Source organism: Hyposmocoma kahamanoa, unplaced genomic scaffold (assembly GCF_003589595.1).
Source record: "Hyposmocoma kahamanoa isolate Upper Pololo Valley unplaced genomic scaffold, ASM358959v1 95, whole genome shotgun sequence".
Lineage (NCBI taxonomy): Eukaryota > Metazoa > Arthropoda > Insecta > Lepidoptera > Cosmopterigidae > Hyposmocoma > Hyposmocoma kahamanoa.
The window spans coordinates 5,800,106-5,813,054 of NW_020654972.1; positions in this window are offsets into that span (position 1 = coordinate 5,800,106).

The following is a 12,949-nucleotide window of genomic DNA, read 5'->3' on the forward strand; positions in this document are numbered from 1 at the left end:
TAGCAGAACCAGAACCGCAGCGACGAGTATCAGAAGGGCTCAACGACAAGCACGCGTGTTTTGCCTGCGATGGGGAACCACGAGAGAAGACTGCTCCACTTACACAGCTGCATCCATCGCTACAACAGAAGCATGAACAATATTGGTCTACTGCCCCTCACCCCGCTCCAACGACACGTATACTTCTATACTATAACGAAGAATTTCCACACGAACAGAAGATCGCAGTGAAAACAGAAGCAATTAATGTCATCGAACTAGCGAAAGCAATCGCTATCGCCGGGCGAGGAAGGCAGCATTGCATAGAACTTCCAATCTACAGTGGACCTCATGTGGAATGGTTGTCGTTTAAGGCGGCCTACGACGAAACAGCCTCATCATACAGCGAAATAGAAAATATAGCCCGTCTTAGAAGAAGCCTACGTGAAAACGCAAAGGAAGCGGTCGAGAAACTTCTAATCTACAGCGCCAACACGACGCACATCATGAAGACACTAGAATTCCTCGCCGAGCTGGAACAGCTGCGCGCGCACGCGCGCCTTACAGACACACCGAACGACATCTGCATCTTCGCTACCAAGGTTGGCAACATAGTAGCAACGCTCCGCGCCCTACGAAAACAGTACTACCACTACCCGCTCACGCGATGCGCTACCCTCACCTACACGGCCCTTAAAGGATAGGATAAACCTACCGCAAAATGACGGCTATCTGGTTTCGCAAATTAGAAAAGCATTCAGTTTAAATACAAGTTCTTATAAATAAAAATTATTATTCTGCATTGCTAAATACATACCCTCCGTACTACCAACAAAAACATCTCAAATAAAATGCAGTAACACACCGGAAATCCTGCACTTAAAAAGCACAAATGAAATTTTTGGTGTACTTGGATAAATATGATAATATTCCGTTTGAGTGGTACTAACGTTTACCATGAAATTACTCCTTAAAGTATAGTTTATAAACATTTATATTCAGGGTAAATTTATGGCTATTTCTCGAAAAATAACACAAAAATACGATGGAAAATATTACATCATTTTGACATTTAACAAAGACGTGATAATTCTCTTGTATTTTGATAATTAATATCTCGTGATTTAGTAGCTTTTTATTGGAAATATTAACAGCAGTAGTAAAAAGCTATCTAACCTACCTATCAGACACTAACACAATATGAAATACGATATAATTACCTGAAAACCAGCTTTCAAAATGACTTAACTCCGTTTCTCACTAGTGTATTACGGACGTCACATTTTTATTTCAAACCGCACACACATACACCATATCACTTAGATTTTTACGTTAATCGAAAGTTAATGAATTATGCGTACAACTAGATATGTAAATTGTAACACTTAATAATTAAACTTTAATTTTTTAATAAAAACCGGCGCGCGTCAGCAGTTTACACCAAATCGCGGTTGTTTACTTGTTTAGGCGCTCCGCACACAAATTTTAAGAATTGCTAAGGGGCGCCCTCTAGGGATAAATTAAAGTATGTGTGTGTTGTGTACTTGCTGTGTAGGTATCTGCTTGTGTATGTGTAATAGAATGTGTATATTATAATTATTATATTTGTTGTAAAGAAGAACGCAACTACAATACGTAATCGTAATAGGTAGGTACTAAAGTAACACAGTCCTAACGTGCTTAATGGTGACATGCCAAACACATTTTGTACTAACTGCTAATAAATAACGAATTGTACAAATTCAGAATTTGAACAGGTGGCGACGTTTTCGATTGAATATTTAGTTCTACCTACTTATGCAGAATCAAGAACAAAGCTAAAGTGGACGGCTGCCCTAAAACTTTCATAGTATTTTACGCTTTAACTCTTAACCACTTTATTATATTCATTTTATTAAGAAATAAAATATATTTAAAGGTGACGAGCATTTAAATACATATCGATTAACACTAGAACCATATGAAAATATATTTTTACTATTTTTAAAATTAAAAACAGTCGTGGGTAGTGGCGGAATTCGAAATTTGCGAAAATGGCGTAAAACAAGTGCAGGTCGCGAGGAAGAAAATTGACGAATCCTACCCAAATTCAGAATGTAACGACCTAAACATGGTTTTAATATTGAATAGTTGTGTTTGAGTGATATTTTACTTACAAAATTAATTTAAATACCTTAAATAGGCCGATTTTTCATCAGTTTTGTCTGGGAAAAATGTGTGAAAGTTCTTTGATAATAAGCACCGTTTGCTCGACGGTAGTAGGTATACCAAGCACGGTGATGCATGAAGTGAGGATAGGTGAGGTAAATAATCAAAACAAGCAATACAGTAGTACCACTCGGTACCAACACATTTATTACAACCACTATTCTGCCCTACTAAGCCGAAAGGCGCTATCTCTGAAATACTTTTAGTTTTTTGGTTTCTTTTTTATACCATTCCATGACTATAATAATTTCGCGTATAATGGTATAATAAAAATAGCGCTATCTAACTTAAAACATTTAAAAAACCACTAAGAAATATTTTGAATAAAATACAATTACATAAAATGCATTTTACAAAAAGTCGATTTTCCCAAAACTTACTCAGATTGAGATAGCTCTTTTCGGCGTATCAGGGCAGTATTAGCGGATTACATTAATAATAATAATAAATAAAATTGTTTATTGAATAACTAAAGACCAATTATGCGAATAAATGTAAAATATAACACATATACCTGAACTAGGAGAATCCTGTATTTCAGGTAAAAAGTACTAATTGTATAGATGGATATATGATTAAATTATAAACAAAAAATAATGAAATAATAAAATGCATATCATATACCTATACGTGAATCATATACCTATTAGACAACATTTATTTTGGGATAATTAATAATTCTCTGTGTGATACAGACATATTTTGAAGGAATTCTTGGAGAATTTTCTTAACCTTTGTGTAACAAAAGTGATATATGGCTAATTTGGCGTTTAATTTGTTGTACAAAAATGGCCCAAGAAACACAAAAAATCTGGAAATAAACACGTTTTGATGATACAATTTTTTTTCTTACAATAACAAAATTCATTAATCCCTACACGGAACACTTTGTATTCACAATTTCGTTTATCAAGTTCCACACTATTCGTAAATTACGATAGGCAATGGTCCATTGCAATTTACGCTGGGGCCACTGTACGTGAGCTAAATGGCCTAACTAAAAAAAATCGAACTGTCTAACCAGCCCACCTTCCGCTAGAAGAGCATTAGCTGGTTCAGGGCCGGCATTGCTGCTAAGAGAGACTTTGGTGTACCAAGAGTTTGATGTCGAATGTCGACTATAGTGGTGTAGTCATGGAGAACATGTGCGTTCCAAACGTAAAATTTTCAGATTTTGTTAAAAAAGGGTATAATTTTATCTATCATTGAATAAATGCCGTTTCTTGAGTTGTGTGGATCTGTAAAAAAATATCATATTAATCTATTTAATAATAACGCATAAAAGTATAATAATAATAACGCACACACTCAACATAGCCCCATACTAGAGAAACCCTTAGTCGCGGTGCCATGGACTCACACACAGACAACCACAAGTTACAACCAAACTCACGAGAGAAATAAATGTAGACCATACAAATATTTGTCCCAGCCCGGGAATCGAGCCTGGAACCTCTGCGTGGCATATGCTGACCGTTCGGCCACAGACGCAGTTTAAATAATTCACTCCTAAGGTTAAATAACAAAGTAACCAATTTACACTTACGTTGTTGAGACAGATGGGATTGCTTGTCAGGTTCAACAGACGGAGACAGAGACGATTGAAAAGGCATCGGCGAGATTTAGAGATAGCCCTTTTCTTTATTAACTTTCGGTAACCTAAAACAAATAATATTATGAAATGATGCATTCATATACGTGCGCGCGTGTGTGTATTCGTATGCGAGTGAGAGCACACGTGTATGCTTGAGTAACTTCATGTTAGGTATAACATGATATGCGCGCGAAAGTATTTGGTATGTTAAATGTGTCCATGCTAGTTAGTGTTGATTGATAAATATGTCGTAGTGACGGCCGGTCGTACAAAAGCATCATCAATCGCGCAGGGCGCGCTGGCTCACACTGATCGGCGCGGATTCGTCGCGCGGTATTTATGTGACTAAAAACAAATATTTTTTTACGTATAGCTCACATTACCTAGCATTTTGAGTGTAGTTTTAGTTACATGCTTTTATATACGAAGTATGAACTTTTATTTTACACACAAAATTAATCACCCATTTCACAAAAAATATAAAAATTATCAAATACAAATGGGTTTGTAACCGGCCTTATTTTCAAAGATGGCCGTAACTGAGCGGTCGTACCCACCAGCTTTTTTCATACAAAATTACGAAACTCGGAAATATCAATGAATCCTGCATGTAATGAAAACGTAATGTGTTATTCTAGCGGATAATTGATTTAAAATTTGTAATATAATATTATTTTGCAGAAAATGAAATCAGTATTTATATAATTTAATCATGAACAGGACCGGCAATGGCCTGATTGAGTAGCATCAAGTTTCGAAGCTGCTTTCTTTTAGAAATATTTATGTTAGACTATGTTTTATTCTAGGACGTAATTACGTTATCAATTAATTAATGAAAGCAATAAAAAAACGCTACTTACGGCATGTTTTCAATAAATAAACACCGAAATCACCAGCCCAAACAATAACACTCACAAGACTGTCTTGACGTACTTTTGAAGTTGTTTATTTTTTTTAAATGACAGACCCAGGCATTAAACTTTATGGGTTACCGAAATAGCAATTAATATTAGTTCTTTTACCTGTTATAACTTCGATATCCGATAAATCGGTATAAAATCATCACCGGCACCTCTAGGTGTGTTATGCTTCCACAGACGCATGAATCGCACAACGCTCTGTGGCAGCATGCGTCCACGGCTGCATGTATCGCGTGAGCGGCTACAACCCAGAAGTAACGAAGACTACAATAGAGAAGCTTACACCTTCGATGGGCAACAGATGGTACGACTTCGCCGCCGAGCAACCGACCGAAGAAGCAGACCTACTAAAGCTCACACGCTTTCTAGGCAGAGAAGCAAAACGCTGCGGACCCTACGCCCAGCCAGAGTGCAACTTCACACAGCCGCAGAGATTTACGACAGGGGGACGAAAACCAGTACAGAAAATGTACACAACTACCGAACAGTCAACGTGCACGCTCTGCAACAGTATGGAACACGAAGCCGCATCCTGTTCACGATTTTTTGAAGCAGACAGTGACGAACGATGGAATATAGCTAAAGCAAAAAACCTATGCTTTAGATGTTTGAAGTATCGAAGCAAGAAACACAGTTGCAAACGAATAAACTGAAAATGAAGACGGCTAGCCAAGAATAGAAAAAGTAGCGAGCACCTGGACTACTGCGGGCCGCAGTACCTATTTAAAAATGGTACCGATACGAGTATGCGGCCCGAAACGCAACGTGAATACTTTCGCTCTCCTAGACGACGAGTCCACAGTCACACTCGTCGACGCCGACTTAGCAACAGAGACATGAGTCAAAGGCCCAATCGAACCGCTGCACATCGAAGCCATCGCCAACGAAAAAATGCGCTCACCTACATCGCAACGCGTCACTTTACACATTGAGGGAGCGCGCGCACCGTCAAGATACAAGCAAGAATTTATTAAAAATCTGCATATATCACCGCAACGCATCACAGAAAAAGATCTTGACAACTGCAAGCATTTCGACGGACTCATCGACCAACGGCGCTATGACGAAGCTAAGCCAAGAATACTCATAGGCCAGGACAATTGGGAGCTGCTGATAGCATCAGAAACGAGGCGTGGAGCGCCTCACTTACCAGTCGCACCGCTCACTCCATTCGGGTACTACAGACTCGCATTGGCAGCGCCACCAACATCGCCCCACGCACAAAGAAGCCAGCGATCATTGACGGTGATCATCACGTTACACGGCTGTACATTGACTACGTGCACCGCCAGCTTCACCACGCTAACTTAGAAACAACCGTTAATGAGTGCCGCCAGCACTACTGGGTACTCAAACTGCGCCCGACAGCTCGAATGGTCATTCATCGCTGCCTATTCTGCCGTATAAGAGGGATGAAGCCACCGCAGCCGCAAACGGGAAATCACCTACCCAACAGACTGGCGCACCATCAGCGTCCGTTCAGCTTCACCGGCATCGACTACTTCGAACCTCTAACTGTCAGAATTGACCGAGGTACGCAAAAACGATATGTGGGTTATATTTTTCTGTATCTAATGCAATAAACAAATTTGACGTAACTCCACCTAAGCTATTATATATTCTTCCATTAGGTCTGCGATACATGCTTCCAGAAATTGAAAGAGTCATTCACATTCTCATTCTCAGAGCGGTCTCAAGTAAACTTCTACGATAAACACACAATTAATATTATACAATAGTTTACTCACGCATAAAAGGTTAATGTCCATTATTACACTAATATTAAGTTCTTGCAGAGTCAATTTTCTATGTATACATATAAAACTTCTTACCATATCAGCGAGCACCTGCCCTGGCCAGGACAAGTTTAAAATTTCAAAACTTATGACAAATACAATCAGTATGTATTTCTTATCAATGGCCTGTAATTACAAATACAGAATGAGTCGATGTGAAATTTGAAGAATACTTTACTACTAAAGTGATAATTTTTGTTTTACCGCATTTTATAGGATGTCTGTGTAACAGGAAGATATTTATGAAGATACCTACCATAACCAAGAATGCATAGAAACCAATAAACAGCGCCGACAATCCCAATATAAACATTGATATCCCGAAACATTTGTTAAATTTGTCGGTAATTCTGAAAAATGTGAAGAAATTTTATAGTTTATCGGCAATGGGCGCGAGGTAGCAAGCGTTCCGTTATGTAACTAAACTGGGCCCTAACCGCGAAGGCCTAAATTAATTTCGATCGATAATTTCGTGACCAATCGATATGGGGTGGTATAAACAATCAATATCTAACAATGACTATCAAACCACTTAAATAAATTTTAAATATATTGAATGTCAATCGAATTCATGATCAGTACAATGTATTATCTGGTCAATGTTTGATGGAAATTTCTCTTAGGGTAGATATGTATACTCTGGTCTGGGCTTTGGGTTGTTTCAAAGGCGCCGCTACCAAGATGTGGGTTGTTTGTTGTACATGTCACACCATTGAAGACTGACATGTTTTCCGTAATACTACTTTTTTACTAAAGGCTTGTCGCTTAACTTAGTCCGTAACTGAGATAGCGCGCGGTGAGGGAGGGTTGACAGTACGTAACAGATAGGGCTCATTCAGAGTGCAGGCGAGCGGGTCTTGGCGTCTTCCCTTTCACAGTGCCGAAGCGGTTACGAGCGGTTAGATCCACACGTCGAAATCGCAAACAGATGCTAGACGCTAGCACCAAGTTGCGACCAAACACTGTGAAACGTGCCTATGGATCGGATCGAATTGGCACGGTATGCAAGAAGACGTCTCGGTTCGAATCCGACCGGATCGAAGGAATTTTTTCTGAGTGTTTTTTCTGAGTGTTCGATCTTTGTATTAATAATTATAACAAACTAGTGGAGTAATTTCACAAAAAATAATTGAATATCAATTCAATAAAAATTTAATTAACACAGTGAATAGCGACATCTCTCGCCAGGACTGGTAGCTGTAAAGGTACTAACTGGGTGATAAATCTGTCAAAGATTTCTCATAGATGGCGCTACGACTAAAAAGTCGTTGAAAGACCAAGTACAAAGACACGACGCAAGCACATAGAAAAATTCGTGAGGTCCGTTGGTTCGTTCCGTGGCTTATTTTGGTATAGCGTCTGGCACGGTATGCAAGAAGACGTCGGTTCGAATCCGACCGGATTGAAGGAATTTTTTCTGAGTGTTCGATCTTTGTATTAATAATTATTACTTTCTTCGTTAAGATGTCATAAATTTCAACTATAAGCCTGAAAATAAATTTCCTTTTTTTGTTTCTTTTTACAAAATCATGAATCATTATTGGTTTAATTTAATTTAACTTATATGTATGTATATATCTTTGGTATAATGCAATTTGCGCGCCAATTTTCGTAAGATCATTAATCGGGCCGAATAGCTTGGCCGAATATTCGGCTATTCGGCCTTGCTCCGGGCTGAATATTCGATATTCGGCCTGAAAGCGAAACATTATTTGTTGCAACACTAATTTATACATACGAATATCTTTTATTTTATTAAAAACATGATATTCAATAAAATAATAAGTATTGATCATAAGGTGTTCAGGCGTTTTGGATTAAATATAATCGTAAATACCGCGCGTAAAAAACGCCATACGTTAGCCAGTTCTTTTTTATTTCGTCTTTTATTTTGTTGCCACCAAGATCCGTTTGCCACAGCTCAGCGATGTCGTAGATTAAAGCTTTTATTTCGTACTTTTTGTACACAAGTGTTAGAAAACATGCTATATCTTAAAGAAATATAAATTTTTATAAATACATAAAAAATCTTTATGAAGATTATATTATTGTTATATTCATATAATAGACGTGACAAGACGTAAAAAAAACTAGAAGCCCTAAGTTTTTTATTGAACAGTGCTGCAGACGCAAATTATATCGTTGGAAATATTTCATCATTATTATTAGGTACATATATTTCTTATACATGTATTCCGTTAATTGAGTTAATTTTTAAGTATTTTCAAGAAAATCTGTAATTAGTCTTAGTATAGACTTATAGTATATATTGCACTGGTTGAATAAATAAATAAAATTCAACGAAGGCCAAACTGGCGCTTCGTGTCTTCGCCTGTCGTCGCCATTTTTCGCAATTTCACTAACTTGGCAAATTCCGCCACAGGACCTTAAAAAAATTAAACACACGGCGTGTATTAGTGTGTGCCATGTGACTTCGTCAAGGGTAGGATAAAGTGGGTATCTATAGGGCAAGCTTGCTGCATTGTTTACCTCATCTTGACTTAACTATCACGCCTGTTTTCCACTGGAATATGTAGCGACTGACTTCACTGGATTCTTTTTTCGCTTTTTCCATACACGTCCGTTATTTTTATAAATTTCTTCCGTAAGGGGTGCAAAATATGACGTGTGTTATTGTTTTTATTCCCAAAAAAAAGAAAGAAAATGAAAACACAATTCGAGGCAAAAATACATTTATTTCGATGTAACAAGACATTTTGACATCACTTATTCATTTTTTTGTGACTACAATTAACTTAGTACTAAAAACCAAATTTGGTAGATAATATATTTTAAATATTATACCTTAGGTAATTGAATAGATTACACAGTAATAGATTGCTATTATAGAGATTAATTCCTAAGTGTGCTGTGACGATGGTGCTAGGCTTGATACTAGTTAATCTGTTGAGTTCAATTAATCCGAATATGCACAATTCAAAATAGAGAGATAAGACCACGCTGAACTTAAAACCTGGAAGAAATGACAAAGATAGATAGATTACTCGTTTATTTGCTGAATCACAGTACATTACAAACAAGCTTATGACATAGGTACAATGGTAATCATAAAGAAAAAGGCTAGTCTGGAGTGTTATATTGTATCAGGTGTAGAGTTGAGTGTACTGTGTCAGCAAAAAGTACCCGACTCAGCATTATGCCGCAGTTCAGTCGAACTATACACTGATGTTGATGATAATGACAACTATCAAAAAAGGGAGGGCAATTCTGATCACAAGTAACTTTAGTTTACGAATTAATACAAAACATAGAGAAAAATGTCAATGTTTAAAGATATGGAAATTCTCAACCTAGAATGGTCGGTGAGCCAGTGTCTAACAAAAACTTCTTTGCGGAGGTACCACGCGCCGCGCCCAAATGTAGAGCATATGTAGCATAGTATTATAAGATAAATACGGTAACTCCGTACAAACGTAGCAGAGCGGCTTGTACATATGCGTACACGGCCGCTGCGCGCCGTATACGGACCTTAGACTATGGAAAATAAAGGACATGTTATGTTGACATTTATAAATCAGACGTTATATGTATATGACGCATATATACATAAACATGTTATTGTCTTTGTTTAACTATTGCGTGCCGTCTTAAGTTAAAAGAGATAGCATTACATTGGTCTGTGTCAAACACGGGAATCGATAATACGTAACGTCATCTTAAATGCCGACTGTGTCTATTTCGCAGTACATAAGGTACATGACACGGTTGTCAAAGGGAAGTACATCAAATGTCAAAACAAATGTTTTTCCAAGTGTTTTATTGAATTATTGGCATGTATTGTAATAAAATGGACAAAAATATTGACAGTGAGAACAATTAAGTATTAATAAAAATTCATCGCTGCAGCATTACGGGATGTGGCATTTGAAAAAACGAACATCGACCGAATGTAACATCGTACAGGCACGTGTTATTTTTCGGTCTATAAATCATACAAAAGACCAAATATCTCATGTAATTATAATTAATATTTAAGTAGTTTATTCATAAATCGTGCCAAATTTTTCTTTGGTTTCTTCAGATAGTCTGTTTGTTTGTATATTTTGATGATTGTTGTTAACGATTATTTTGAGATAGTGTTGTTCTTGGAAGCGTACATATTATCGATATTCTGTTATTAAAATAATTCACTACGAGGTTTTTATTATTTTATTATTATTACTTTTACTATTTCAAGTTTACCTACAAACCAAAAAAGAAAATAGAATGGTTGGAAATCATACATTGAATCAAAGACCATCTTCACTTATTCGCTTCATTTTGAAGAGTCAAACTTTAACATAACTTTGAATGGAACTAGATTACATGATAATGCAATTCCATCATTAGGTTTATTGGTAAATAATTTTATATTTAATTTAGATTACACACGACTCAGTTCCTGAAAACAAAATTATCCACTCGTTTCCGATTTTTTCCCACTGACAACTCTAACTACTAAAAGACTACTTGTCTCACTTCGGAGAAGTGTCGATTTTTCTGCACAAGTCGAAGGCGCTCGACCAATAGTAGTCAATTGACATTGTATAATCAGACATTCGTATGCTATTTAATATATGCGAAACATGTTTATACTAACACTGTCTCTTGTTACATCTCCTGTTATACCATGTTTTAAGCAAATATACGTATGATAATAATATTATTATTGATAATATTACTACTTTCATTTATTTCCAAAATGAAATGGAAGTATTAAAGATTCACTTAAATCAGTCACTGATATTAATTCTATACCAATGCATAAATACAAAAAAGCTTACACTATTTGGAATCTGGTTCAAAATTTCTCTATAAAAATATGAATCTTGAGGTTGGAAATGTATAAGATTTATATTTCAAAGTTTTCTCTTTTTTATATACTCTCAAATTACAGATAATATTTTTTATGTGCAAATTCACTTTTCGTAATATTTGAAAATGCAAAACAATAAATTCAAAATTTCATATGACATTCCCGGATATTCTCATAATAACCTAAAATATTCCCAAATGGAATATTGATCTACTTTTATTAAATGTTTGCATATCGATAGATTATGGTACGACACTAAAGAAATCCGCCATTTGTTCGTTCAATTTTTGTTTAGGTATGCACGTTCATTCCGTAGGGCAGCTCTTTTCTTTTATATTCTCCCATCCTCTAAGATACGGACGCACAATTTGTATAATCTTACATTGCCCTCGCGATAGCTAGCGTGTGTTGTCGCATGTTTCGTTTATAACCAACTGAAACTTTCGGCCAGTTTAAAAAAAAAATTCATCAAATAGACATCTAATTGATGTAATTTGTAACAATAATTGTATTTATGGTTGTTTGAACAAAAATACCTCAAATACAAAATTGTTCAGCATTTCATTTCTATTTCATAATCACCCCCATAATCGAGATACCAAACCGCGATGCTGGTACAAAACTATCAATACGTAAATACTGCATAGCACGAGAATACTGTGATGAACGCGTGTGCCTACAGCCTGTAGGTACCTACAACTAGAATAATAATGTGACAACCTAACGCTCTGAGCGAAGTGTAGGCATTTACATATCGAATACGTGGAGTACTTGGCTTATTATACTATGTGAGTAGGTAGATTAAAAAGATCGGAAAGGTTTTCTTTCTCAATAGAAATCTGCGCGTTTTTTCCACGCTAGCGTGGAAAAGGGTTTTGAAATTCGAACGTGACGATGGACTGTGGTGCATCTTTTTCTTTCGATGAAAAAAAAAAAACACAATGACACGCTCAACTACGCTATTTGACGTACATTATTTATGTAATATAAATACGTTGGATTGGTATATTTTATTCTTCTATTAAAACTGATTTGTTATAGTTCACCTATTTTTCTGTCATCTACCATTTTCCTCACTATTGCGATAGATAAGTGTGCAAATACCTTATAAATCGGTTTTTTTTGTTGCGGTTATCTCCATTTGCAATGTTAGCATTATAAAAAAATAATTATAATCATACTCACTCTTGCAAATAACTGTAGTGTTAAATTAGAAAATCCCAATGCGCTTAATTGTGCAGGTTTTTGAGACCTGAAAGTTAACACAGATGTAGTTGACATGTTCCCTCTTGAATGATAAACAATCAAAAAAAGTATTAAGGCTAAAAGATATTGCTTGTTCTAAAGCAGTTGTATCGACAGCGCCACACAGAGCACTTTTGCGACTACAACTGGTAGAACTAAGGCAGAACTTTAAAGTTTATACTGTATTATTGTAAACAAGTGACTGGTGATAAAATCTATTTCATCCAGAAAAATAAAACCTTTGAATGATAATGTAGATTAATGCCTTGAATTTTTTGTCGCTGTTGTACCACTGAGTCCTATAAGCTGCCTCTGCTATGCCGTAACTCTGAAATAATAGTGAACTTGGGTCTGTAAGTTGTCATTTGCAGGTATAACATTTCATATGTGC